Genomic DNA, 26500 nt, shown 5'->3' on the forward strand with positions numbered 1-26500 from the left:
AGCGCTCCGAAGTGTGCTCCAAGGTGCGGCGTGCACGAAGTCGGAGCCCGGTTTGCCCCGGGTGCGCACCTCGCGTGCACCTTCGCCGCGGTGGGCACCATGGCGTGCACGAAGTCGGAGCCCGGTTTGCCCCGGGTGCGCACCTCGCGTGCACCTTCGCCGGGGTGGGCACCTCGGCTGGGTTGCGCGCCCTGGTGCGCACCAAGGAGCGCTCCGAAGTGTGCTCCAAGGTGCGGCGTGCACGAAGTCGGAGCCCGGTTTGCCCCGGGTGCGCACCTCGCGTGCACCTTGGCGCGGTGGGCACCATGGCGTGCACGAAGTCGGAGCCCGGTTTGCCCCGGGTGCGCACCCCGCGTGCACCTTCGCCGGGGTGGGCACCTCGGCTGGGTTGCGCGCCCTGGTGCGCACCAAGGAGCGCTCCGAAGTGTGCTCCAAGGTGCGGCGTGCACGAAGTCGGAGCCCGGTTTGCCCCGGGTGCGCACCTCGCGTGCACCTTCGCCGCGGTGGGCACCTTGGCTGGGTTGGGCACCATTGAGCGCTCCGAAGTGTGCTCCAAGGTGCGCACCATGGCCCTCCAAGGTGCGCAGCATGGCGTGCACGAAGTCGGAGCCCGGTTTGCCCCGGGTGCGCACCTCGCGTGCACCTTCGCCAGGGTGGGCACCTCGGTGCGCACACCTTCTCAATGTTTTCTTGCCTTTTCTGGAAATTGGTGAAGGCAGCGCATCAAAGGTGCGCACCTCGGTGTGCTCCGAGGTGCGAACCCGAGAGCGCTCCGAGGTGCCCACGAAGTCGAAAGTCGGGTTAATTGCATTGTTTTCCCCGGGTGCGCTCCGAGGTGCGCAACATCGGTGCGCACCAAGGAGGGCTCCGAAGTGTGCTCCAAGGTGCGCACGATTCGGAGCTCGGTTTGCCCGGGGTGCGCACACCTTGGCTGGGTTGCGCACCCTTTGTGCGCTCCAAGGTGCGCACGAAGTCGGAGCTCGGTTTGCCCCGGGTGCGCACCTTCGCCAGGGTGCGCACCTTGATGCGCACGCCTTGGCTGGGCTGCGCACCTTGGTGGGCGCCATGGTGCGCACCTTTCGTGCGCTCCAAGGTGCGCACGAAGTCGGAGCTCGGTTTGCCCCGGGTGCGCACCTTGGTGGGCGCCATGGTGCACTCCGAGGTGCCCAAGATTGGTGCGCACCAAGGAGCGCTCCGAAGTGCGCTCCAAGGTGCGCAGGTGCGCGCGAAGTCGAAAGTTGGGTTAATTGTCCGGTTTGCCTCGGGTGCGCACCTTGCGTGCACCTTCGCCAGGGTGGGCGCCTTGGTGCGCACACCTTGGCTGGGCTGCGCACCCGGGCGCGCACACCTTGGCACCCGCGTTTCCTTCATTTTAAATTTTTTTTTTTTACAATCTCTCAAGTGGGAAATTCTATAATCTCAACTTTTTTTGCCTTTTCAGGAAACTTTTGAATGGAGCGCATCATTGGTGCGCTCCGAAGTGTGCTCCAAGGTGCGCACCTCTGGTGTGCTCCAAAGCTCTCTCTAGCTGCGTGCACCTGCCCCGGCCGCGCACCCGGCCCCGCCCAGCTTCGCTCACCTGTCCCGGGCGTCTGGTGCGGAACCTTAGAGTAAGAAACATCACCGTGCACCTTGGCCAACGTGCGCGACTCGACCGAGCGCGCACTGGCCGAGGTGCACACCGATTTCACCTGGGTGCGCGCGCAGCACCTCGGGCGCACCGGGGTGCGCGCACAACGCCCGGGTTGCACCGTGGCCTGTGTGCTCGGGGCGCCTCGGGTGCGCGCTCGGTGTCGCCCCCCGCGCGCGCGGTAGTGCGGGCAGCGCACCCCGGCCCGGCCCGGCCCCGACGAGAACGCAAACGGGCAAAAGGTTTATTCAAATAGCATTGCGACGCCCGGCGAAAAACTAAAAAAGGGTGCAACACCGGGACTTCCCGGGAGGTCACCCATCCCAGTACTACTCCGGCCCAAGCGCGCTTAACTGCGGAGTTCTGATGGGATCCGGTGCACTAACGCTGGTATGATCGCACCCGTTATGAGCTTGTCGCAGTGTGTACTTAGCAAACCGCGACCCACGTGCGAATCCACCCCGGCCACCCACCCCCGTCGAGGTGCACACCCTCCCTCGCGAAGTGCGCCCCGTTCGCCAAGTGTGAGCCCTGCCCGGGTGCGCGCACCTTGCTAGGGCGTCGGGTGTGCACCCGGCCCGGCCTACGTGCGTGCACCTGGACGGGGCGTCGTGTGCGTGCAGTGTCCCGTCTGCAACGCGGTGCCCACACACCACCTCGGGCGCAACGACCTGCGCTCACATGTGGGCCGAGTGCACCTTGGTGCATGTTCGGGGCGCCTCGGGTGCACGCTCGATCTTGCCCCGGTGCACCAAGGCGCTCGGTTTGCCCCGGGTGCGCACTTGGTGCAAGGTGGGCACCCAAAATAGGGATCAAGCACCAAAACACAAGTTTCGGGATGCAAAATGGGACCCAAGGACCACAAATGCGTTCCAAGACCCATGATGGGTCCACGAGAACAAAAATGTGTTCCGAGACTTAATAAACAAATATTGGGTTTTAGGAGAAGAAACATGCTCTGATGCCCAAAACGAGAATCGACCCCGAAAAGGCCACAGGCCAAAAGTGGGATGCGAGACAAAAAAAAATGGGACCCGAGGACCAAAATTGGGTTCCCAGGTCGAAGACAGGGCAACCGGACAAGAAACGACCTCTAAGGCTCGAAATGAGTCCCGACGACTAAAACTTGACAAGAAGCACCCATCAGGCACCCAACTCGACACCCATGGGATGCCGACCCACCCGGGCTTCCACCTAGCACACCTTGGCACCCACCCACCCTCGCACCCAACCTCGCACCCAACTTAGCACCTTTGAACCCACATTGGCACTCACCCTGACCCTGGCACCTTGGAACCCACATTGGCACTCACCTTGACCCTGGCACCCACCTTTGCACTCACCTTGGGACCCACCCTGGCTCCCACCTCGGCACCCACCCAGACACCCACCTTGGTTCCTTGGCACCCACCTTGGATCCTTGGCACCCACCCCGACACCCACCTTGGCACGCAACTTGGCTACTTGCCACCCACCTTGGCTCCTTGACGCCCACCCCGACAACCACCCCGTGACCTACCCTGGCTAGGGTTGGTGCACACCCACCCTGGTGCCCACCTTGGCACCCACCCCATGACCCACCTTGGCACGCACCTTAGTACCCACCCCGTTACCCACCCTAGGACCCACCCCGTGACCCACCTTGGCCAGGGTGGGTGCCTTGGTGCGCACAACTTGCCTGGGCTGCACACCAGGGCGGGCTCAAGATGGCACCCGCGTTCCGTTTTTTTCACTATCTTTCAAAACGGAAATTTTAAAATCTCGTTTTTTTTTTTTTTTTGCCTTTTCTGGAAATTAGTGAAGGCAGCGCATCAAAGGTGCGCAATGCTGGTGCGAACCCGGGAGCGCTCCGATGTGTGCTCCAAGGTGCGGCGTGCACGAAGTCCGAGCCCGGCTTGCCCCGGGTGCGCACCTCGCGTGCACCTTCGCCGGGGTGAGCACCTTGGCTGGGTTGCGCGCCCTGGTGCGCACCAAGGAGCGCTCTGAAGTGTGCTCCAAGGTGCGGCGTGCACGAAGTCGGAGCTCGGTTTGCCCCGGGTGTGCACCTCGGGTGCGCACCTCGCGTGCACCTTCGCTGCGGTGGGCACCTTGGCTGGGTTGCGCGCCTTGGTGGGCACCATGCAGTGCACGAAGTCGGAGCCCGGTTTGCCCTGGGCGCGCACCTCCGCCAGGGTGGGCACCTTGGTGCGCACAACTTGCCTGGGCTGCGCACCAGGAAGGGCTCAAGATGGCACCCGCGTTCCGTTTTTTTCACTATCTTTCAGAACGGAAATTTTAAAATATCGTTTTTTTTTGCCTTTTCTGGAAATTAGTGAAGGCAGCGCATCAAAGGTGCGCAACGCTGGTGCGAACCTGGGAGCGCTCCGATGTGTGCTCCAAGGTGCGGCGTGCACGAAGTCGGAGCCCGGTTTGCCCCGGGTGCGCCCTGGTGGGCACCATGGTGCGCACCAAGGAGCGCTCCGAAGTGTGCTCCAAGGTGCGGCCTGCACGAAGTCGGAGCCCGGTTTGCCCCGGGCGTGCACCGCGGGTGGGCACCTTGGTGCGCATGCCTTGCCTGGGCTGCGCACCAGGGCGGGCTCAAGATGGCACCCGCGTTCCGTTTTTTTCACTATCTTTCAAAACGGAAATTTTAAAATCTCATTTTTTTTTGCCTTTTCTGGAAATTAGTGAAGGCAGCGCATCAAAGGTGCGCACCTCGCTGCCCACCACGGTGCGCAACGCCGGTGGGCACCCGGGAGTGCTTCGAAGTGTGCTCCAAGGTGCTGCGTGCACGTTGTCGGAGCCCGGTTTGCCCCGGGTGCGCACCTCGCGTGCACCTTCGTCGGGGTGGGCACCTTGGCTGGGTTTGCCCCGGCTGCGCTCCGAAGCGGGGTTATTGGAGCGCCGCCTCTTTTTTTGTCGGAGCGTTTGGTGGGGTTTCTCGCATTGGCTCTTCCCAGGCCCGGTTGCCACCCTGGCGCGCACGAAGTCGGAAGTAGGGTTAATTGCCCGGGTGCGCACCTTTGCCAGGGTGGGCACCTTACCTGGGCTGTGCACCAGGGCGGGCTCAAGATGGCACCCGCGTTCCGTTTTTTTCACTATCTTTCAAAACGGAAATTTTAAAATCTCCTCTTTTTTTTGCCTTTTCTGGAAATTAGTGAAGGCAGCGCATCAAAGGTGCGCACCTCGCTGCCCACCTTGGTGTGCTCTGAGGTGCGCACCCGGGAGCGCTACGAAGTGTGCTCCAAGGTGCGGCGTGCACGTTGTCGGAGCCCGGTTTGCCCCGGGTGCGCACCTCGCCTGCACCTTGGCCGGGGTGGGCACCCTGGCTGGGTTTGCCCAGGGTGCGCTCCGAAGCGGGGTTACTGGAGCGCCCCCTCTTTTTTTGTCAGAGCGTTTGGTGGGGTTTCTCGCATTGGCTCTTCCCAGGCCCGGTTGTTGGGTGCGCTCCCACCCTGGCGCGCGCGAAGTTGGAAGTTGGGTTAATTGCCCGGGCGCGCACCTTCGCCAGGGTGGGCACCTTGGTGCGCACACCTTGGCTGGGCTGCGCACCAGGGCGGGCTCAAGATGGCACCAGCATTCCCTTTTTCTCACTATCTTTCAAAACGGAAATTTTAAAATCTCGTTTTTTTTTGCCTTTTATGGAAATTAGTGAAGGCATCGCATCAAAGGTGCGCACCTCGCTGCCCACCTTGGTGTGCTCCGAGGTGCCCACCACGGTGCGCTCCGAGGTGCCCACCACGGTGCGCAACGCCGGTGCGAACCCGGGAGCGCCCCGATGTGTGCTCCAAGGTGCGGCGTGCACGAAGCCGGACCCCGGTTTGCCCCGGGTGCGCACCTCGCGTGCACCTTGGTGCGCACACCTTGGCTGGGTTGCGCGGCCTGGTGGGCACCATGGTGCGCACCAAGGAGCGCTCCAAAGTGTGCTCCAAGGTGCGGCGTGCACGAAGTCCTAGCCCGGTTTGCCCCGGGTGCGCACCTTCGCCGCGGTGGGCACCATGGCGTGCACGAAGTCGGAGCCCGGTTTGCCCCGGGTGCGCACCTCGCGTGCACCTTCGCCGGGGTGGGCACCTCGGCTGGGTTGCGCGCCCTGGTGCGCACCAAGGAGCGCTCCGAAGTGTGCTCCAAGGTGCGGCGTGCACGAAGTCGGAGCCCGGTTTGCCCCGGGTGCGCACCTTCGCCGCGGTGGGCACCCTGGTGCGCACCATGGCGTGCACGAAGTCGGAGCCCGGTTTGCCCCGGGTGCGCACCTCGCGTGCACCTTCGGCGGGGTTGCGCGCCCTGGTGCGCACCAAGGAGCGCTCCGAAGTGTGCTCCAAGGTGCGGCGTGCACGAAGTCGGAGCCCGGTTTGCCCCGGGTGCGCACCTCGCGTGCACCTTCGGCGGGGTTGCGCGCCCTGGTGGGCACCATGGTGCGCACCAAGGAGCGCTCCGAAGTGTGCTCCAAGGTGCGGCGTGCACGAAGTCGGAGCCCGGTTTGCCCCGGGTGCGCACCTCGCGTGCACCTTCGCCGCGGTGGGCACCATGGCGTGCACGAAGTCGGAGCCCGGTTTGCCCCGGGTGCGCACCTCGCGTGCACCTTCGCCGGGGTGGGCACCTCGGCTGGGTTGCGCGCCCTGGTGCGCACCAAGGAGCGCTCCGAAGTGTGCTCCAAGGTGCGGCGTGCACGAAGTCGGAGCCCGGTTTGCCCCGGGTGCGCACCTCGCGTGCACCTTCGCCGCGGTGGGCACCATGGCGTGCACGAAGTCGGAGCCCGGTTTGCCCCGGGTGCGCACCCCGCGTGCACCTTCGCCGGGGTGGGCACCTCGGCTGGGTTGCGCGCCCTGGTGCGCACCAAGGAGCGCTCCGAAGTGTGCTCCAAGGTGCGGCGTGCACGAAGTCGGAGCCCGGTTTGCCCCGGGTGCGCACCTCGCGTGCACCTTCGCCGCGGTGGGCACCTTGGCTGGGTTGGGCACCATTGAGCGCTCCGAAGTGTGCTCCAAGGTGCGCACCATGGCCCTCCAAGGTGCGCAGCATGGCGTGCACGAAGTCGGAGCCCGGTTTGCCCCGGGTGCGCACCTCGCGTGCACCTTCGCCAGGGTGGGCACCTCGGTGCGCACACCTTCTCAATGTTTTCTTGCCTTTTCTGGAAATTGGTGAAGGCAGCGCATCAAAGGTGCGCACCTCGGTGTGCTCCGAGGTGCGAACCCGAGAGCGCTCCGAGGTGCCCACGAAGTCGAAAGTCGGGTTAATTGCATTGTTTTCCCCGGGTGCGCTCCGAGGTGCGCAACATCGGTGCGCACCAAGGAGGGCTCCGAAGTGTGCTCCAAGGTGCGCACGATTCGGAGCTCGGTTTGCCCGGGGTGCGCACACCTTGGCTGGGTTGCGCACCCTTTGTGCGCTCCAAGGTGCGCACGAAGTCGGAGCTCGGTTTGCCCCGGGTGCGCACCTTCGCCAGGGTGCGCACCTTGATGCGCACGCCTTGGCTGGGCTGCGCACCTTGGTGGGCGCCATGGTGCGCACCTTTCGTGCGCTCCAAGGTGCGCACGAAGTCGGAGCTCGGTTTGCCCCGGGTGCGCACCTTGGTGGGCGCCATGGTGCACTCCGAGGTGCCCAAGATTGGTGCGCACCAAGGAGCGCTCCGAAGTGCGCTCCAAGGTGCGCAGGTGCGCGCGAAGTCGAAAGTTGGGTTAATTGTCCGGTTTGCCTCGGGTGCGCACCTTGCGTGCACCTTCGCCAGGGTGGGCGCCTTGGTGCGCACACCTTGGCTGGGCTGCGCACCCGGGCGCGCACACCTTGGCACCCGCGTTTCCTTCATTTTAAATTTTTTTTTTTTACAATCTCTCAAGTGGGAAATTCTATAATCTCAACTTTTTTTGCCTTTTCAGGAAACTTTTGAATGGAGCGCATCATTGGTGCGCTCCGAAGTGTGCTCCAAGGTGCGCACCTCTGGTGTGCTCCAAAGCTCTCTCCAGCTGCGTGCACCTGCCCCGGCCGCGCACCCGGCCCCGCCCAGCTTCGCTCACCTGTCCCGGGCGTCTGGTGCGGAACCTTAGAGTAAGAAACATCACCGTGCACCTTGGCCAACGTGCGCGACTCGACCGAGCGCGCACTGGCCGAGGTGCACACCGATTTCACCTGGGTGCGCGCGCAGCACCTCGGGCGCACCGGGGTGCGCGCACAACGCCTGGGTTGCACCGTGGCCTGTGTGCTCGGGGCGCCTCGGGTGCGCGCTCGGTGTCGCCCCCGCGCGCGCGGTAGTGCGGGCAGCGCACCCCGGCCCGGCCCGGCCCCGACGAGAACGCAAACGGGCAAAAGGTTTATTCAAATAGCATTGCGACGCCCGGCGAAAAACTAAGAAAGGGTGCAACACCGGGACTTCCCGGGAGGTCACCCATCCCAGTACTACTCCGGCCCAAGCGCGCTTAACTGCGGAGTTCTGATGGGATCCGGTGCACTAACGCTGGTATGATCGCACCCGTTATGAGCTTGTCGCAGTGTGTACTTAGCAAACCGCGACCCACGTGCGAATCCACCCCGGCCACCCACCCCCGTCGAGGTGCACACCCTCCCTCGCGAAGTGCGCCCCGTTCGCCAAGTGTGAGCCCTGCCCGGGTGCGCGCACCTTGCTAGGGCGTCGGGTGTGCACCCGGCCCGGCCTACGTGCGTGCACCTGGACGGGGCGTCGTGTGCGTGCAGTGTCCCGTCTGCAACGCGGTGCCCACACACCACCTCGGGCGCAACGACCTGCGCTCACATGTGGGCCGAGTGCACCTTGGTGCATGTTCGGGGCACCTCGGGTGCACGCTCGATCTTGCCCCGGTGCACCAAGGCGCTCGGTTTGCCCCGGGTGCGCACTTGGTGCAAGGTGGGCACCCAAAATAGGGATCAAGCACCAAAACACAAGTTTCGGGATGCAAAATGGGACCCAAGGACCACAAATGCGTTCCAAGACCCATGATGGGTCCACGAGAACAAAAATGTGTTCCGAGACTTAATAAACAAATATTGGGTTTTAGGAGAAGAAACATGCTCTGATGCCCAAAACGAGAATCGACCCCGAAAAGGCCACAGGCCAAAAGTGGGATGCGAGACAAAAAAAAATGGGACCCGAGGACCAAAATTGGGTTCCCAGGTCGAAGACAGGGCAACCGGACAAGAAACGACCTCTAAGGCTCGAAATGAGTCCCGACGACTAAAACTTGACAAGAAGCACCCATCAGGCACCCAACTCGACACCCATGGGATGCCGACCCACCCGGGCTTCCACCTAGCACACCTTGGCACCCACCCACCCTCGCACCCAACCTCGCACCCAACTTAGCACCTTTGAACCCACATTGGCACTCACCCTGACCCTGGCACCTTGGAACCCACATTGGCACTCACCTTGACCCTGGCACCCACCTTTGCACTCACCTTGGGACCCACCCTGGCTCCCACCTCGGCACCCACCCAGACACCCACCTTGGTTCCTTGGCACCCACCTTGGATCCTTGGCACCCACCCCGACACCCACCTTGGCACGCAACTTGGCTACTTGCCACCCACCTTGGCTCCTTGACGCCCACCCCGACAACCACCCCGTGACCTACCCTGGCTAGGGTTGGTGCACACCCACCCTGGTGCCCACCTTGGCACCCACCCCATGACCCACCTTGGCACGCACCTTAGTACCCACCCCGTTACCCACCCTAGGACCCACCCCGTGACCCACCTTGGCCAGGGTGGGTGCCTTGGTGCGCACAACTTGCCTGGGCTGCACACCAGGGCGGGCTCAAGATGGCACCCGCGTTCCGTTTTTTTCACTATCTTTCAAAACGGAAATTTTAAAATCTCGTTTTTTTTTTTTTTTTGCCTTTTCTGGAAATTAGTGAAGGCAGCGCATCAAAGGTGCGCAATGCTGGTGCGAACCCGGGAGCGCTCCGATGTGTGCTCCAAGGTGCGGCGTGCACGAAGTCCGAGCCCGGCTTGCCCCGGGTGCGCACCTCGCGTGCACCTTCGCCGGGGTGAGCACCTTGGCTGGGTTGCGCGCCCTGGTGCGCACCAAGGAGCGCTCTGAAGTGTGCTCCAAGGTGCGGCGTGCACGAAGTCGGAGCTCGGTTTGCCCCGGGTGTGCACCTCGGGTGCGCACCTCGCGTGCACCTTCGCTGCGGTGGGCACCTTGGCTGGGTTGCGCGCCTTGGTGGGCACCATGCAGTGCACGAAGTCGGAGCCCGGTTTGCCCCGGGCGCGCACCTCCGCCAGGGTGGGCACCTTGGTGCGCACAACTTGCCTGGGCTGCGCACCAGGAAGGGCTCAAGATGGCACCCGCGTTCCGTTTTTTTCACTATCTTTCAGAACGGAAATTTTAAAATATCGTTTTTTTTTGCCTTTTCTGGAAATTAGTGAAGGCAGCGCATCAAAGGTGCGCAACGCTGGTGCGAACCTGGGAGCGCTCCGATGTGTGCTCCAAGGTGCGGCGTGCACGAAGTCGGAGCCCGGTTTGCCCCGGGTGCGCCCTGGTGGGCACCATGGTGCGCACCAAGGAGCGCTCCGAAGTGTGCTCCAAGGTGCGGCCTGCACGAAGTCGGAGCCCGGTTTGCCCCGGGTGTGCACCGCGGGTGGGCACCTTGGTGCGCATGCCTTGCCTGGGCTGCGCACCAGGGCGGGCTCAAGATGGCACCCGCGTTCCGTTTTTTTCACTATCTTTCAAAACGGAAATTTTAAAATCTCATTTTTTTTTGCCTTTTCTGGAAATTAGTGAAGGCAGCGCATCAAAGGTGCGCACCTCGCTGCCCACCACGGTGCGCAACGCCGGTGGGCACCCGGGAGTGCTTCGAAGTGTGCTCCAAGGTGCTGCGTGCACGTTGTCGGAGCCCGGTTTGCCCCGGGTGCGCACCTCGCGTGCACCTTCGTCGGGGTGGGCACCTTGGCTGGGTTTGCCCCGGCTGCGCTCCGAAGCGGGGTTATTGGAGCGCCGCCTCTTTTTTTGTCGGAGCGTTTGGTGGGGTTTCTCGCATTGGCTCTTCCCAGGCCCGGTTGCCACCCTGGCGCGCACGAAGTCGGAAGTAGGGTTAATTGCCCGGGTGCGCACCTTTGCCAGGGTGGGCACCTTACCTGGGCTGTGCACCAGGGCGGGCTCAAGATGGCACCCGCGTTCCGTTTTTTTCACTATCTTTCAAAACGGAAATTTTAAAATCTCCTCTTTTTTTTGCCTTTTCTGGAAATTAGTGAAGGCAGCGCATCAAAGGTGCGCACCTCGCTGCCCACCTTGGTGTGCTCTGAGGTGCGCACCCGGGAGCGCTACGAAGTGTGCTCCAAGGTGCGGCGTGCACGTTGTCGGAGCCCGGTTTGCCCCGGGTGCGCACCTCGCCTGCACCTTGGCCGGGGTGGGCACCCTGGCTGGGTTTGCCCAGGGTGCGCTCCGAAGCGGGGTTACTGGAGCGCCCCCTCTTTTTTTGTCAGAGCGTTTGGTGGGGTTTCTCGCATTGGCTCTTCCCAGGCCCGGTTGTTGGGTGCGCTCCCACCCTGGCGCGCGCGAAGTTGGAAGTTGGGTTAATTGCCCGGGCGCGCACCTTCGCCAGGGTGGGCACCTTGGTGCGCACACCTTGGCTGGGCTGCGCACCAGGGCGGGCTCAAGATGGCACCAGCATTCCCTTTTTCTCACTATCTTTCAAAACGGAAATTTTAAAATCTCGTTTTCTTTTGCCTTTTATGGAAATTAGTGAAGGCATCGCATCAAAGGTGCGCACCTCGCTGCCCACCTTGGTGTGCTCCGAGGTGCCCACCACGGTGCGCTCCGAGGTGCCCACCACGGTGCGCAACGCCGGTGCGAACCCGGGAGCGCCCCGATGTGTGCTCCAAGGTGCGGCGTGCACGAAGCCGGACCCCGGTTTGCCCCGGGTGCGCACCTCGCGTGCACCTTGGTGCGCACACCTTGGCTGGGTTGCGCGGCCTGGTGGGCACCATGGTGCGCACCAAGGAGCGCTCCGAAGTGTGCTCCAAGGTGCGGCGTGCACGAAGTCCTAGCCCGGTTTGCCCCGGGTGCGCACCTTCGCCGCGGTGGGCACCATGGCGTGCACGAAGTCGGAGCCCGGTTTGCCCCGGGTGCGCACCTCGCGTGCACCTTCGCCGGGGTGGGCACCTCGGCTGGGTTGCGCGCCCTGGTGCGCACCAAGGAGCGCTCCGAAGTGTGCTCCAAGGTGCGGCGTGCACGAAGTCGGAGCCCGGTTTGCCCCGGGTGCGCACCTTCGCCGCGGTGGGCACCCTGGTGCGCACCATGGCGTGCACGAAGTCGGAGCCCGGTTTGCCCCGGGTGCGCACCTCGCGTGCACCTTCGGCGGGGTTGCGCGCCCTGGTGCGCACCAAGGAGCGCTCCGAAGTGTGCTCCAAGGTGCGGCGTGCACGAAGTCGGAGCCCGGTTTGCCCCGGGTGCGCACCTCGCGTGCACCTTCGGCGGGGTTGCGCGCCCTGGTGGGCACCATGGTGCGCACCAAGGAGCGCTCCGAAGTGTGCTCCAAGGTGCGGCGTGCACGAAGTCGGAGCCCGGTTTGCCCCGGGTGCGCACCTCGCGTGCACCTTCGCCGCGGTGGGCACCATGGCGTGCACGAAGTCGGAGCCCGGTTTGCCCCGGGTGCGCACCTCGCGTGCACCTTCGCCGCGGTGGGCACCATGGCGTGCACGAAGTCGGAGCCCGGTTTGCCCCGGGTGCGCACCTCGCGTGCACCTTCGCTGGGGTGGGCACCTCGGCTGGGTTGCGCGCCCTGGTGCGCACCAAGGAGCGCTCCGAAGTGTGCTCCAAGGTGCGGCGTGCACGAAGTCGGAGCCCGGTTTGCCCCGGGTGCGCACCTCGCGTGCACCTTCGCCGCGGTGGGCACCATGGCGTGCACGAAGTCGGAGCCCGGTTTGCCCCGGGTGCGCACCCCGCGTGCACCTTCGCCGGGGTGGGCACCTCGGCTGGGTTGCGCGCCCTGGTGCGCACCAAGGAGCGCTCCGAAGTGTGCTCCAAGGTGCGGCGTGCACGAAGTCGGAGCCCGGTTTACCCCGGGTGCGCACCTCGCGTGCACCTTCGCCGCGGTGGGCACCTTGGCTGGGTTGGGCACCATTGAGCGCTCCGAAGTGTGCTCCAAGGTGCGCACCATGGCCCTCCAAGGTGCGCAGCATGGCGTGCACGAAGTCGGAGCCCGGTTTGCCCCGGGTGCGCACCTCGCGTGCACCTTCGCCAGGGTGGGCACCTCGGTGCGCACACCTTCTCAATGTTTTCTTGCCTTTTCTGGAAATTGGTGAAGGCAGCGCATCAAAGGTGCGCACCTCGGTGTGCTCCGAGGTGCGAACCCGAGAGCGCTCCGAGGTGCCCACGAAGTCGAAAGTCGGGTTAATTGCATTGTTTTCCCCGGGTGCGCTCCGAGGTGCGCAACATCGGTGCGCACCAAGGAGGGCTCCGAAGTGTGCTCCAAGGTGCGCACGATTCGGAGCTCGGTTTGCCCGGGGTGCGCACACCTTGGCTGGGTTGCGCACCCTTTGTGCGCTCCAAGGTGCGCACGAAGTCGGAGCTCGGTTTGCCCCGGGTGCGCACCTTCGCCAGGGTGCGCACCTTGATGCGCACGCCTTGGCTGGGCTGCGCACCTTGGTGGGCGCCATGGTGCGCACCTTTCGTGCGCTCCAAGGTGCGCACGAAGTCGGAGCTCGGTTTGCCCCGGGTGCGCACCTTGGTGGGCGCCATGGTGCACTCCGAGGTGCCCAAGATTGGTGCGCACCAAGGAGCGCTCCGAAGTGCGCTCCAAGGTGCGCAGGTGCGCGCGAAGTCGAAAGTTGGGTTAATTGTCCGGTTTGCCTCGGGTGCGCACCTTGCGTGCACCTTCGCCAGGGTGGGCGCCTTGGTGCGCACACCTTGGCTGGGCTGCGCACCCGGGCGCGCACACCTTGGCACCCGCGTTTCCTTCATTTTAAATTTTTTTTTTTTACAATCTCTCAAGTGGGAAATTCTATAATCTCAACTTTTTTTGCCTTTTCAGGAAACTTTTGAATGGAGCGCATCATTGGTGCGCTCCGAAGTGTGCTCCAAGGTGCGCACCTCTGGTGTGCTCCAAAGCTCTCTCCAGCTGCGTGCACCTGCCCCGGCCGCGCACCCGGCCCCGCCCAGCTTCGCTCACCTGTCCCGGGCGTCTGGTGCGGAACCTTAGAGTAAGAAACATCACCGTGCACCTTGGCCAACGTGCGCGACTCGACCGAGCGCGCACTGGCCGAGGTGCACACCGATTTCACCTGGGTGCGCGCGCAGCACCTCGGGCGCACCGGGGTGCGCGCACAACGCCCGGGTTGCACCGTGGCCTGTGTGCTCGGGGCGCCTCGGGTGCGCGCTCGGTGTCGCCCCCGCGCGCGCGGTAGTGCGGGCAGCGCACCCCGGCCCGGCCCGGCCCCGACGAGAACGCAAACGGGCAAAAGGTTTATTCAAATAGCATTGCGACGCCCGGCGAAAAACTAAAAAAGGGTGCAACACCGGGACTTCCCGGGAGGTCACCCATCCCAGTACTACTCCGGCCCAAGCGCGCTTAACTGCGGAGTTCTGATGGGATCCGGTGCACTAACGCTGGTATGATCGCACCCGTTATGAGCTTGTCGCAGTGTGTACTTAGCAAACCGCGACCCACGTGCGAATCCACCCCGGCCACCCACCCCCGTCGAGGTGCACACCCTCCCTCGCGAAGTGCGCCCCGTTCGCCAAGTGTGAGCCCTGCCCGGGTGCGCGCACCTTGCTAGGGCGTCGGGTGTGCACCCGGCCCGGCCTACGTGCGTGCACCTGGACGGGGCGTCGTGTGCGTGCAGTGTCCCGTCTGCAACGCGGTGCCCACACACCACCTCGGGCGCAACGACCTGCGCTCACATGTGGGCCGAGTGCACCTTGGTGCATGTTCGGGGCGCCTCGGGTGCACGCTCGATCTTGCCCCGGTGCACCAAGGCGCTCGGTTTGCCCCGGGTGCGCACTTGGTGCAAGGTGGGCACCCAAAATAGGGATCAAGCACCAAAACACAAGTTTCGGGATGCAAAATGGGACCCAAGGACCACAAATGCGTTCCAAGACCCATGATGGGTCCACGAGAACAAAAATGTGTTCCGAGACTTAATAAACAAATATTGGGTTTTAGGAGAAGAAACATGCTCTGATGCCCAAAACGAGAATCGACCCCGAAAAGGCCACAGGCCAAAAGTGGGATGCGAGACAAAAAAAAATGGGACCCGAGGACCAAAATTGGGTTCCCAGGTCGAAGACAGGGCAACCGGACAAGAAACGACCTCTAAGGCTCGAAATGAGTCCCGACGACTAAAACTTGACAAGAAGCACCCATCAGGCACCCAACTCGACACCCATGGGATGCCGACCCACCCGGGCTTCCACCTAGCACACCTTGGCACCCACCCACCCTCGCACCCAACCTCGCACCCAACTTAGCACCTTTGAACCCACATTGGCACTCACCCTGACCCTGGCACCTTGGAACCCACATTGGCACTCACCTTGACCCTGGCACCCACCTTTGCACTCACCTTGGGACCCACCCTGGCTCCCACCTCGGCACCCACCCAGACACCCACCTTGGTTCCTTGGCACCCACCTTGGATCCTTGGCACCCACCCCGACACCCACCTTGGCACGCAACTTGGCTACTTGCCACCCACCTTGGCTCCTTGACGCCCACCCCGACAACCACCCCGTGACCTACCCTGGCTAGGGTTGGTGCACACCCACCCTGGTGCCCACCTTGGCACCCACCCCATGACCCACCTTGGCACGCACCTTAGTACCCACCCCGTTACCCACCCTAGGACCCACCCCGTGACCCACCTTGGCCAGGGTGGGTGCCTTGGTGCGCACAACTTGCCTGGGCTGCACACCAGGGCGGGCTCAAGATGGCACCCGCGTTCCGTTTTTTTCACTATCTTTCAAAACGGAAATTTTAAAATCTCGTTTTTTTTTTTTTTTTGCCTTTTCTGGAAATTAGTGAAGGCAGCGCATCAAAGGTGCGCAATGCTGGTGCGAACCCGGGAGCGCTCCGATGTGTGCTCCAAGGTGCGGCGTGCACGAAGTCCGAGCCCGGCTTGCCCCGGGTGCGCACCTCGCGTGCACCTTCGCCGGGGTGAGCACCTTGGCTGGGTTGCGCGCCCTGGTGCGCACCAAGGAGCGCTCTGAAGTGTGCTCCAAGGTGCGGCGTGCACGAAGTCGGAGCTCGGTTTGCCCCGGGTGTGCACCTCGGGTGCGCACCTCGCGTGCACCTTCGCTGCGGTGGGCACCTTGGCTGGGTTGCGCGCCTTGGTGGGCACCATGCAGTGCACGAAGTCGGAGCCCGGTTTGCCCCGGGCGCGCACCTCCGCCAGGGTGGGCACCTTGGTGCGCACAACTTGCCTGGGCTGCGCACCAGGAAGGGCTCAAGATGGCACCCGCGTTCCGTTTTTTTCACTATCTTTCAGAACGGAAATTTTAAAATATCGTTTTTTTTTGCCTTTTCTGGAAATTAGTGAAGGCAGCGCATCAAAGGTGCGCAACGCTGGTGCGAACCTGGGAGCGCTCCGATGTGTGCTCCAAGGTGCGGCGTGCACGAAGTCGGAGCCCGGTTTGCCCCGGGTGCGCCCTGGTGGGCACCATGGTGCGCACCAAGGAGCGCTCCGAAGTGTGCTCCAAGGTGCGGCCTGCACGAAGTCGGAGCCCGGTTTGCCCCGGGCGTGCACCGCGGGTGGGCACCTTGGTGCGCATGCCTTGCCTGGGCTGCGCACCAGGGCGGGCTCAAGATGGCACCCGCGTTCCGTTTTTTTCACTATCTTTCAAAACGGAAATTTTAAAATCTCATTTTTTTTTGCCTTTTCTGGAAATTAGTGAAGGCAGCGCATCAAAGGTGCGCACCTCGCTGCCCACCACGGTGCGCAACGCCGGTGGGCACCCGGGAGTGCTTCGAAGTGTGCTCCAAGGTGCTGCGTGCACGTTGTCGGAGCCCGGTTTGCCCCGGGTGCGCACCTCGCGTGCACCTTCGTCGGGGTGGGCACCTTGGCTGGGTTTGCCCCGGCTGCGCTCCGAAGCGGGGTTATTGGAGCGCCGCCTCTTTTTTTGTCGGAGCGTTTGGTGGGGTTTCTCGCATTGGCTCTTCCCAGGCCCGGTTGCCACCCTGGCGCGCACGAAGTCGGAAGTAGGGTTAATTGCCCGGGTGCGCACCTTTGCCAGGGTGGGCACCTTACCTGGGCTGTGCACCAGGGCGGGCTCAAGATGGCACCCGCGTTCCGTTTTTTTCACTATCTTTCAAAACGGAAATTTTAAAATCTCCTCTTTTTTTTGCCTTTTCTGGAAATTAGTGAAGGCAGCGCATCAAAGGTGCGCACCTCGCTGCCCACCTTGGTGTGCTCTGAGGTGCGCACCCGGGAGCGCTACGAAGTGTGCTCCAAGGTGCGGCGTGCACGTTGTCGGAGCCCGGTTTGCCCCGGGTGCGCACCTCGCCTGCACCTTGGCCGGGGTGGGCACCCTGGCTGGGTTTGCCCAGGGTGCGCTCCGAAGCGGGGTTACTGGAGCGCCCCCTCTTTTTTTGTCAAAGCGTTTGGTGGGGTTTCTCGCATTGGCTCTTCCCAGGCCCGGTTGTTGGGTGCGCTCCCACCCTGGCGCGCGCGAAGTTGGAAGTTGGGTTAATTGCCCGGGCGCGCACCTTCGCCAGGGTGGGCACCTTGGTGCGCACACCTTGGCTGGGCTGCGCACCAGGGCGGGCTCAAGATGGCACCAGCATTCCCTTTTTCTCACTATCTTTCAAAACGGAAATTTTAAAATCTCGTTTTCTTTTGCCTTTTATGGAAATTAGTGAAGGCATCGCATCAAAGGTGCGCACCTCGCTGCCCACCTTGGTGTGCTCCGAGGTGCCCACCACGGTGCGCTCCGAGGTGCCCACCACGGTGCGCAACGCCGATGCGAACCCGGGAGCGCCCCGATGTGTGCTCCAAGGTGCGGCGTGCACGAAGCCGGACCCCGGTTTGCCCCGGGTGCGCACCTCGCGTGCACCTTGGTGCGCACACCTTGGCTGGGTTGCGCGGCCTGGTGGGCACCATGGTGCGCACCAAGGAGCGCTCCGAAGTGTGCTCCAAGGTGCGGCGTGCACGAAGTCCTAGCCCGGTTTGCCCCGGGTGCGCACCTTCGCCGCGGTGGGCACCATGGCGTGCACGAAGTCGGAGCCCGGTTTGCCCCGGGTGCGCACCTCGCGTGCACCTTCGCCGGGGTGGGCACCTCGGCTGGGTTGCGCGCCCTGGTGCGCACCAAGGAGCGCTCCGAAGTGTGCTCCAAGGTGCGGCGTGCACGAAGTCGGAGCCCGGTTTGCCCCGGGTGCGCACCTTCGCCGCGGTGGGCACCCTGGTGCGCACCATGGCGTGCACGAAGTCGGAGCCCGGTTTGCCCCGGGTGCGCACCTCGCGTGCACCTTCGGCGGGGTTGCGCGCCCTGGTGCGCACCAAGGAGCGCTCCGAAGTGTGCTCCAAGGTGCGGCGTGCACGAAGTCGGAGCCCGGTTTGCCCCGGGTGCGCACCTCGCGTGCACCTTCGGCGGGGTTGCGCGCCCTGGTGGGCACCATGGTGCGCACCAAGGAGCGCTCCGAAGTGTGCTCCAAGGTGCGGCGTGCACGAAGTCGGAGCCCGGTTTGCCCCGGGTGCGCACCTCGCGTGCACCTTCGCCGCGGTGGGCACCATGGCGTGCACGAAGTCGGAGCCCGGTTTGCCCCGGGTGCGCACCTCGCGTGCACCTTCGCCGGGGTGGGCACCTCGGCTGGGTTGCGCGCCCTGGTGCGCACCAAGGAGCGCTCCGAAGTGTGCTCCAAGGTGCGGCGTGCACGAAGTCGGAGCCCGGTTTGCCCCGGGTGCGCACCTCGCGTGCACCTTCGCCGCGGTGGGCACCATGGCGTGCACGAAGTCGGAGCCCGGTTTGCCTCGGGTGCGCACCCCGCGTGCACCTTCGCCGGGGTGGGCACCTCGGCTGGGTTGCGCGCCCTGGTGCGCACCAAGGAGCGCTCCGAAGTGTGCTCCAAGGTGCGGCGTGCACGAAGTCGGAGCCCGGTTTGCCCCGGGTGCGCACCTCGCGTGCACCTTCGCCGCGGTGGGCACCTTGGCTGGGTTGGGCACCATTGAGCGCTCCGAAGTGTGCTCCAAGGTGCGCACCATGGCCCTCCAAGGTGCGCAGCATGGCGTGCACGAAGTCGGAGCCCGGTTTGCCCCGGGTGCGCACCTCGCGTGCACCTTCGCCAGGGTGGGCACCTCGGTGCGCACACCTTCTCAATGTTTTCTTGCCTTTTCTGGAAATTGGTGAAGGCAGCGCATCAAAGGTGCGCACCTCGGTGTGCTCCGAGGTGCGAACCCGAGAGCGCTCCGAGGTGCCCACGAAGTCGAAAGTCGGGTTAATTGCATTGTTTTCCCCGGGTGCGCTCCGAGGTGCGCAACATCGGTGCGCACCAAGGAGGGCTCCGAAGTGTGCTCCAAGGTGCGCACGATTCGGAGCTCGGTTTGCCCGGGGTGCGCACACCTTGGCTGGGTTGCGCACCCTTTGTGCGCTCCAAGGTGCGCACGAAGTCGGAGCTCGGTTTGCCCCGGGTGCGCACCTTCGCCAGGGTGCGCACCTTGATGCGCACGCCTTGGCTGGGCTGCGCACCTTGGTGGGCGCCATGGTGCGCACCTTTCGTGCGCTCCAAGGTGCGCACGAAGTCGGAGCTCGGTTTGCCCCGGGTGCGCACCTTGGTGGGCGCCATGGTGCACTCCGAGGTGCCCAAGATTGGTGCGCAACAAGGAGCGCTCCGAAGTGCGCTCCAAGGTGCGCAGGTGCGCGCGAAGTCGAAAGTTGGGTTAATTGTCCGGTTTGCCTCGGGTGCGCACCTTGCGTGCACCTTCGCCAGGGTGGGCGCCTTGGTGCGCACACCTTGGCTGGGCTGCGCACCCGGGCGCGCACACCTTGGCACCCGCGTTTCCTTCATTTTAAATTTTTTTTTTTTACAATCTCTCAAGTGGGAAATTCTATAATCTCAACTTTTTTTGCCTTTTCAGGAAACTTTTGAATGGAGCGCATCATTGGTGCGCTCCGAAGTGTGCTCCAAGGTGCGCACCTCTGGTGTGCTCCAAAGCTCTCTCCAGCTGCGTGCACCTGCCCCGGCCGCGCACCCGGCCCCGCCCAGCTTCGCTCACCTGTCCCGGGCGTCTGGTGCGGAACCTTAGAGTAAGAAACATCACCGTGCACCTTGGCCAACGTGCGCGACTCGACCGAGCGCGCACTGGCCGAGGTGCACACCGATTTCACCTGGGTGCGCGCGCAGCACCTCGGGCGCACCGGGGTGCGCGCACAACGCCCGGGTTGCACCGTGGCCTGTGTGCTCGGGGCGCCTCGGGTGCGCGCTCGGTGTCGCCCCCCGCGCGCGCGGTAGTGCGGGCAGCGCACCCCGGCCCGGCCCGGCCCCGACGAGAACGCAAACGGGCAAAAGGTTTATTCAAATAGCATTGCGACGCCCGGCGAAAAACTAAGAAAGGGTGCAACACCGGGACTTCCCGGGAGGTCACCCATCCTAGTACTACTCCGGCCCAAGCGCGCTTAACTGCGGAGTTCTGATGGGATCCGGTGCACTAACGCTGGTATGATCGCACCCGTTATGAGCTTGTCGCAGTGTGTACTTAGCAAACCGCGACCCACGTGCGAATCCACCCCGGCCACCCACCCCCGTCGAGGTGCACACCCTCCCTCGCGAAGTGCGCCCCGTTCGCCAAGTGTGAGCCCTGCCCGGGTGCGCGCACCTTGCTAGGGCGTCGGGTGTGCACCCGGCCCGGCCTACGTGCGTGCACCTGGACGGGGCGTCGTGTGCGTGCAGTGTCCCGTCTGCAACGCGGTGCCCACACACCACCTCGGGCGCAACGACCTGCGCTCACATGTGGGCCGAGTGCACCTTGGTGCATGTTCGGGGCGCCTCGGGTGCACGCTCGATCTTGCCCCGGTGCACCAAGGCGCTCGGTTTGCCCCGGGTGCGCACTTGGTGCAAGGTGGGCACCCAAAATAGGGATCAAGCACCAAAACACAAGTTTCGGGATGCAAAATGGGACCCAAGGACCACAAATGCGTTCCAAGACCCATGATGGGTCCACGAGAACAAAAATGTGTTCCGAGACTTAATAAACAAATATTGGGTTTTAGGAGAAGAAACATGCTCTGATGCCCAAAACGAGAATCGACCCCGAAAAGGCCACAGGCCAAAAGTGGGATGCGAGACAAAAAAAAATGGGACCCGAGGACCAAAATTGGGTTCCCAGGTCGAAGACAGGGCAACCGGACAAGAAACGACCTCTAAGGCTCGAAATGAGTCCCGACGACTAAAACTTGACAAGAAGCACCCATCAGGCACCCAACTCGACACCCATGGGATGCCGACCCACCCGGGCTTCCACCTAGCACACCTTGGCACCCACCCACCCTCGCACCCAACCTCGCACCCAACTTAGCACCTTTGAACCCACATTGGCACTCACCCTGACCCTGGCACCTTGGAACCCACATTGGCACTCACCTTGACCCTGGCACCCACCTTTGCACTCACCTTGGGACCCACCCTGGCTCCCACCTCGGCACCCACCCAGACACCCACCTTGGTTCCTTGGCACCCACCTTGGATCCTTGGCACCCACCCCGACACCCACCTTGGCACGCAACTTGGCTACTTGCCACCCACCTTGGCTCCTTGACGCCCACCCCGACAACCACCCCGTGACCTACCCTGGCTAGGGTTGGTGCACACCCACCCTGGTGCCCACCTTGGCACCCACCCCATGACCCACCTTGGCACGCACCTTAGTACCCACCCTGTTACCCACCCTAGGACCCACCCCGTGACCCACCTTGGCCAGGGTGGGTGCACCCACCCTGGTGCCCACCTTGGCACCCACCCATCCTAGCACCCAGCCTGTGACCGGGCTTGGAACCCAACCTTGCACCCGTCTTGGCCAGTGTGGGTGCGCACCCATCCTGGCACCCACGTTGTGACACACCCTTTAACCCACGCACCCTAGCAGCCACGTTGGCACCCACCTTGGAACACAACCTAGCAACTTGGCACCCACCCCGTGACCCACCTTGGCATCCACCATAGCAGTCGCCCACTTGGCACCCACCTTGGAACCCAAGTTGGCACCCACCTCGGCACCCACCTTGACACTTGTGGACCCACCTTGCCACTCACCCTAGCATCGACCCATCCTAGCACCCACCCTGGCACCTTTGCACCCTAGCACTCACCCATCCTAGCACCTAACCTGTGACCCACCTTGACACTCACCCTCGCACCCACCTTGGAACCCAACCTAGCACCCACCCACCCTGACACCAACCCTAGCACCTACCCACCCTTGCACCCACCCTGTGACCCATCTTGGCACCCACCCATCCTACCACTCAACCTATCACCCACCTTCTCACCCACCTTGGCATCCACCTTAGCACCCACCCACACTGGCACCTTGGCACCCACCTCGGGCAAGGTGGGTGCACACCCACCCTGACACCCAATTTAGAACCAACCGAGCATGTTACCCACCTTGGCACCCACATTGCAGCCCACCCTAGTACCCACCCTATGACCCACATTGGCATCCACACCCTAGCACCCAGGCACCTCGACACCCGCCTTGACACGCACCCTAGCACTAAACCTGTGACCCACCTTGGAACTCACCCTAGAACCCACCCACCCTGTGAACCACCTTGGCATCCACCTTAGCACCCACCCACCTTGGCACCCACTCTAGCACTCACCCATCCTAACACCCAACTTGTTACCCACCTTGGCACCCGCCCTCGCGTCCACCTTGAAACCCACCCTAGCACCCACCCACGCAGGAGCCCACCTTGGCACCCAACCTAACACCCACGCATCCTGGCACCCAACTTGTGACCCACCTTGGAACCCACCCTAGTACCCACCTTTGAACCCACTATATCACCAACCCACCTTGGCACCCACCCTATGACCCTCTTTGGAATCCACCCTAGCACGCACCCACCCTGGCACCCACCATGGAGCGCACCCTAGCACCCACCCACCTCGGCACGCACCTCAACACCCACCTTGGTGTGCGCACTGCGCCAACCTCTCAAAGACCCTATGTGGTGCGCTCCAAAGTGTACACCTTTGGTGCGCTCCAAGGTGCGCACCTTTGGTGCACACCGAGGTGCACACCAAAGTGTGCACCGAGGTGAGCACCAAAGTGCACTCCAAGGTGCACACCAAGGCGTGCACCTTTGGTGCGGTCAATGCAAACGAATTCGGAAGTTGGGGTCGATGTCCTAATCGCTGCTGCAGACTACACGTATGAGAATCGGACAAATAGCTTTATATAGGGGAGGTGTTGCGTTTGATGGGTCGACTCCCCTGGTTGTGTGCACTGCACCAACTTCAAAGACCCTGTCTTGTTTAAGAAGTCAAAAGTTGGGGTGGATGTCCTAATCATTGCTGCAGTCTACGCATGTATGAGAATCAGACAAATAGCTTATATAGGGGAGGTGTTGCATTCGGTGGGTTGACTCCCCTGGTTGTGCGCACTGCGCCAACCTCAAAGACCCCGCATAGCAGAAGAAGTCGGAAGTCGGATTTTGGTGAGCACCAAGGCGTGCACCTTTGGTGCGGTCAACGCAGACGAATTCAGAAGTTGGGGTGGATGTCCTAATCGTTGTTGCAGGCTACACATGTATGAGAATCAGACAAATAGCTTATATAGGGGAGGTGTTGGGTTTGATGGGTCAACTCCCTTGGTTGTGCGCATTACGCCAACCTCAAAGACCTTGTTTTCGTTAAGAAGTCAAAAGTTGGGGTCAATGTCCTAATGGCTCCTGTAGGCTACACATGTATGAGAATCGGACAAATAGCTTATATAGGGGAGGTGTTGGGTTTGATGGGTCGACTCCCCTGGTTGTGCGCATTACGTCAACCTCAAAGACCTTGTTTTCGTTAAGAAGTCAAAAGTTGGGGTCGATGTCCTAATTGCTCCTGTAGACTACACATGTATGAGAATCAGACAAATAGCTTATATAGGGGAGGTGTTGGGTTTGATGGGTTGACTCCCCTAGTTGTTCGCATTACACCAACCTCAAAGACCTTGTTTTCGTTTAGAAGCCGAAAGTTGGGGTCGATGTCCTAATTGCTCCTGCAGGCTACGCATGTATGAGAATCAGACAAATAGCTTATATAGGGGAGGTGTTGGGTTTGATGGGTCGACTCCCCTGGTTGTGCGCATTGCGCCAACCTCAAAGACCCTGCATTGCGGATGAAGTCGAAAGTCAGAGTTTGGTGTGCTACAAGGTGTGGTCGAAGGTGCTCACCTAGGTGTGCACCTTTGGAGCGCAGGAAAAGTGCCCTCCAAAAGTGCGCACCTTTGGAGTGCACAAAAGTGCCCTCCAAAAGTGCGCACCTTTGGAGCGCACAAAAGTGCCCTCCAAAAAGTGCCCTCCAAAAGTGCGCACCTTTGGAGCGCACAAAAGTGCCCTCCAAAAAGTGCCCTCCAAAAGTGCGCACCTTTGGAGTGCAGAAAAGTGCCCTCCAAAAAGTGCCCTCCAAAAGTGTGCACCTTTGGAGTGCACAAAAGTGCCCTCCAAAAGTGCGCACCTTTGGAGCGCAGAAAAGTGCCCTCCAAAAAGTGCCCTCCAAAAGTGCGCACCTTTGGAGCGCAGAAAAGTGCCCTCCAAAAAGTGCCCTCCAAAAGTGCGCACCTTTGGAGCGCAGAAAAGTGCCCTCCAAAAAGTGCCCTCCAAAAGTGCGCACCTTTGGAGCGCAGAAAAGTGCCCTCCAAAAAGTGCCCTCCAAAAGTGCGCACCTTTGGAGCGCACAAAAGTGCCCTCCAAAAAGTGCCCTCCAAAAGTGCGCACCTTTGGAGCGCACAAAAGTGCCCTCCAAAAGTGCGCACTTTTGGTGCGCACCAAGGCGCTGGTTCGGTCGTTGCAGGCGAGTTCGGAAGTTGGGGTCGATGTCCTGAGCGGAGGTGCAAACTACACAGGTGTCGGAATCGGACAAATAGCTTATATAGGGGAGGTGTATGCTTCGATGGGTCGACTCCCCAGGTTGAGCGCACCGCGCCAACCTCAAAGACCCTACGGTATGGATGAAGTCGGAAGTTGGGTCCGATGACCGATTCGATTAGTAGGTATGCTCATGAGGTCGGAATTTGGGTCCGATGACCTGCCATGTGCAGGAAGGCGAATGTTGGCACTGTGCGTTGCAAGGTGCACACCAAGGTGCTGGTGCGGTCTTTTTAGTCGAGTTCGGAAGTTGGGGTCGATGTCCTGATCGGAGGTGCAAGCTACACAGGTGTGGGAATCGGACAAATAGCTTATATAGGGGAGGTGTATGCTTCGTTGGGTCGACTCCCCGGGTTGAGCGCACCGCGCCAACCTCAAAGACCCTACGGTATGGATGAAGTCGGAAGTTGGGTCCGATGACCGATTCGATATGTAGGCATACTCGCGAGGTCGGAATTTGGGTCCGATGACCTGCCATGTGCAGGAAGGCGAATGTTGGCACTGTGCGTTGCAAGGTGCGCACCAAGGCGCTGGTTCGGTCGTTGCAGGCGAGTTCGGAAGTTGGGGTCGATGTCCTGATCGGAGGTGCAAACTACACAGGTGTGGGAATCGGACAAATAGCTTATATAGGGGAGGTGTATGCTTCGTTGGGTCGACTCCCCGGGTTGAGCGCACCGCGCCAACCTCAAAGACCCTACGGTATGGATGAAGTCGGAAGTTGTGTCCGATGACCGATTCGATATGTAGGCATACTCGCGAGGTCGGAATTTGGGTCCGATGACCTGCCATGTGCAGGAAGGCGAATGTTGGGACTGTGCGTCGCAAGGTGCGCACCAAGGCGCTGGTGCCGTCGTTGCAGTCGAGTTCGGAAGTTGGGGTCGATGTCCTGGTCAGAGGTGCAAACTACACAGGTGTGGGAATCGGACAAATAGCTTATATAGGGGAGGTGTATGCTTCGATGGGTCGACTCCCCGGGTTGAGCGCACCGCGCCAACCTCAAAGACCCTACAGTATGGATGAAGTCGGAAGTTGGGTCCGATGACCGATTCGATACGTAGGCATATTGGCGAGGTCTGAATTTGTGTCCGATGACCTGCCATGCGCAGGAAGGCGGAATTTGGGTCCGATGACCGAGTTGATGGCGTGCCATGCGCAGAAAGGCGGAATTTGGGTCCGATGACCGAGTTGATGTTGATGGCCCGCCATGCACAGGAAGGCGGAATTTGGGTCCGATGACCGATTTGAAGGCGTGCCATGCGCAGAAAGGCGGAGTTTGGGTCCGATGACCGAGTTGATATTGATGGCCCGCCATGCGCAGGAAGGCGGAATTTGGGTCCGATGACCTGACATACGCATGGAGTCCGACTCGGGGGCCGATGTTCGATTCGATGACTTGCATTGTGGGTAAAGTCGGAAGTTGTGGTCTTTGACCCGATTCGATGACCAGACTTCGGCTGCTTGAGAATCGGACAAATAACTTATATAGGGGAGGTAGTGTACTCGAGCATCCTCCCCCCGTGCCCGTTTATGTCGATTGATGCTGGTGCTCGACTGGTTGGAGCGCTCGGATGCAAAAATCTTGCACCAGGATTTATCGATTGTGATGGACACGGCAAGTCTCCTGATTGCTATGCAGGAGCTCATCGTGAATCTCTATGCGGCCTTGGTATGGACTCGACCTGCGGAATGGTTCGGCAATGGTAGTCGCTCCAACACGTCCTTGCAATGGCCACAGAGGTGATTCGACTAGAGCTCCAGTCTAGCTTTTGGGTTGCTTGGCGGACTGGTATAGCCGCGATCGAGTTCCGGCCATGAACGTTTTAGATAGCTCTTGGGCTTTCTGGGACGGAAGTCGGAAGTTTGGGCTGTTGTCCGATTTGATG

The 26500-nt window shown here is 62.0% G+C and overlaps 4 non-coding genes across 4 annotated transcripts; all 4 read right to left on the reverse strand.

Annotated features, from left to right (window-relative positions):
- Positions 1-1915: 1915 nt before the first annotated feature.
- LOC131869985 (5S ribosomal RNA) lies at positions 1916-2034 on the reverse strand. Its single transcript, XR_009368353.1, has one exon. It is a non-coding gene; the product is annotated as a 5S ribosomal RNA (ribosomal RNA).
- A 5915-nt stretch (positions 2035-7949) lies between these two features.
- LOC131869986 (5S ribosomal RNA) lies at positions 7950-8068 on the reverse strand. The gene has a single exon (XR_009368354.1). It is a non-coding gene; the product is annotated as a 5S ribosomal RNA (ribosomal RNA).
- A 5989-nt stretch (positions 8069-14057) lies between these two features.
- LOC131869988 (5S ribosomal RNA) lies at positions 14058-14176 on the reverse strand. Its single transcript, XR_009368356.1, has one exon. It is a non-coding gene; the product is annotated as a 5S ribosomal RNA (ribosomal RNA).
- Positions 14177-20092: 5916 nt separating this feature from the next.
- LOC131870008 (5S ribosomal RNA) lies at positions 20093-20211 on the reverse strand. Its single transcript, XR_009368376.1, has one exon. It is a non-coding gene; the product is annotated as a 5S ribosomal RNA (ribosomal RNA).
- Between the last annotated feature and the right edge of the window lie 6289 nt (positions 20212-26500).

This window comes from Cryptomeria japonica, unplaced genomic scaffold, assembly GCF_030272615.1.
Source record: "Cryptomeria japonica unplaced genomic scaffold, Sugi_1.0 HiC_scaffold_277, whole genome shotgun sequence".
NCBI classification, from domain to species: Eukaryota; Viridiplantae; Streptophyta; class Pinopsida; order Cupressales; family Cupressaceae; genus Cryptomeria; species Cryptomeria japonica.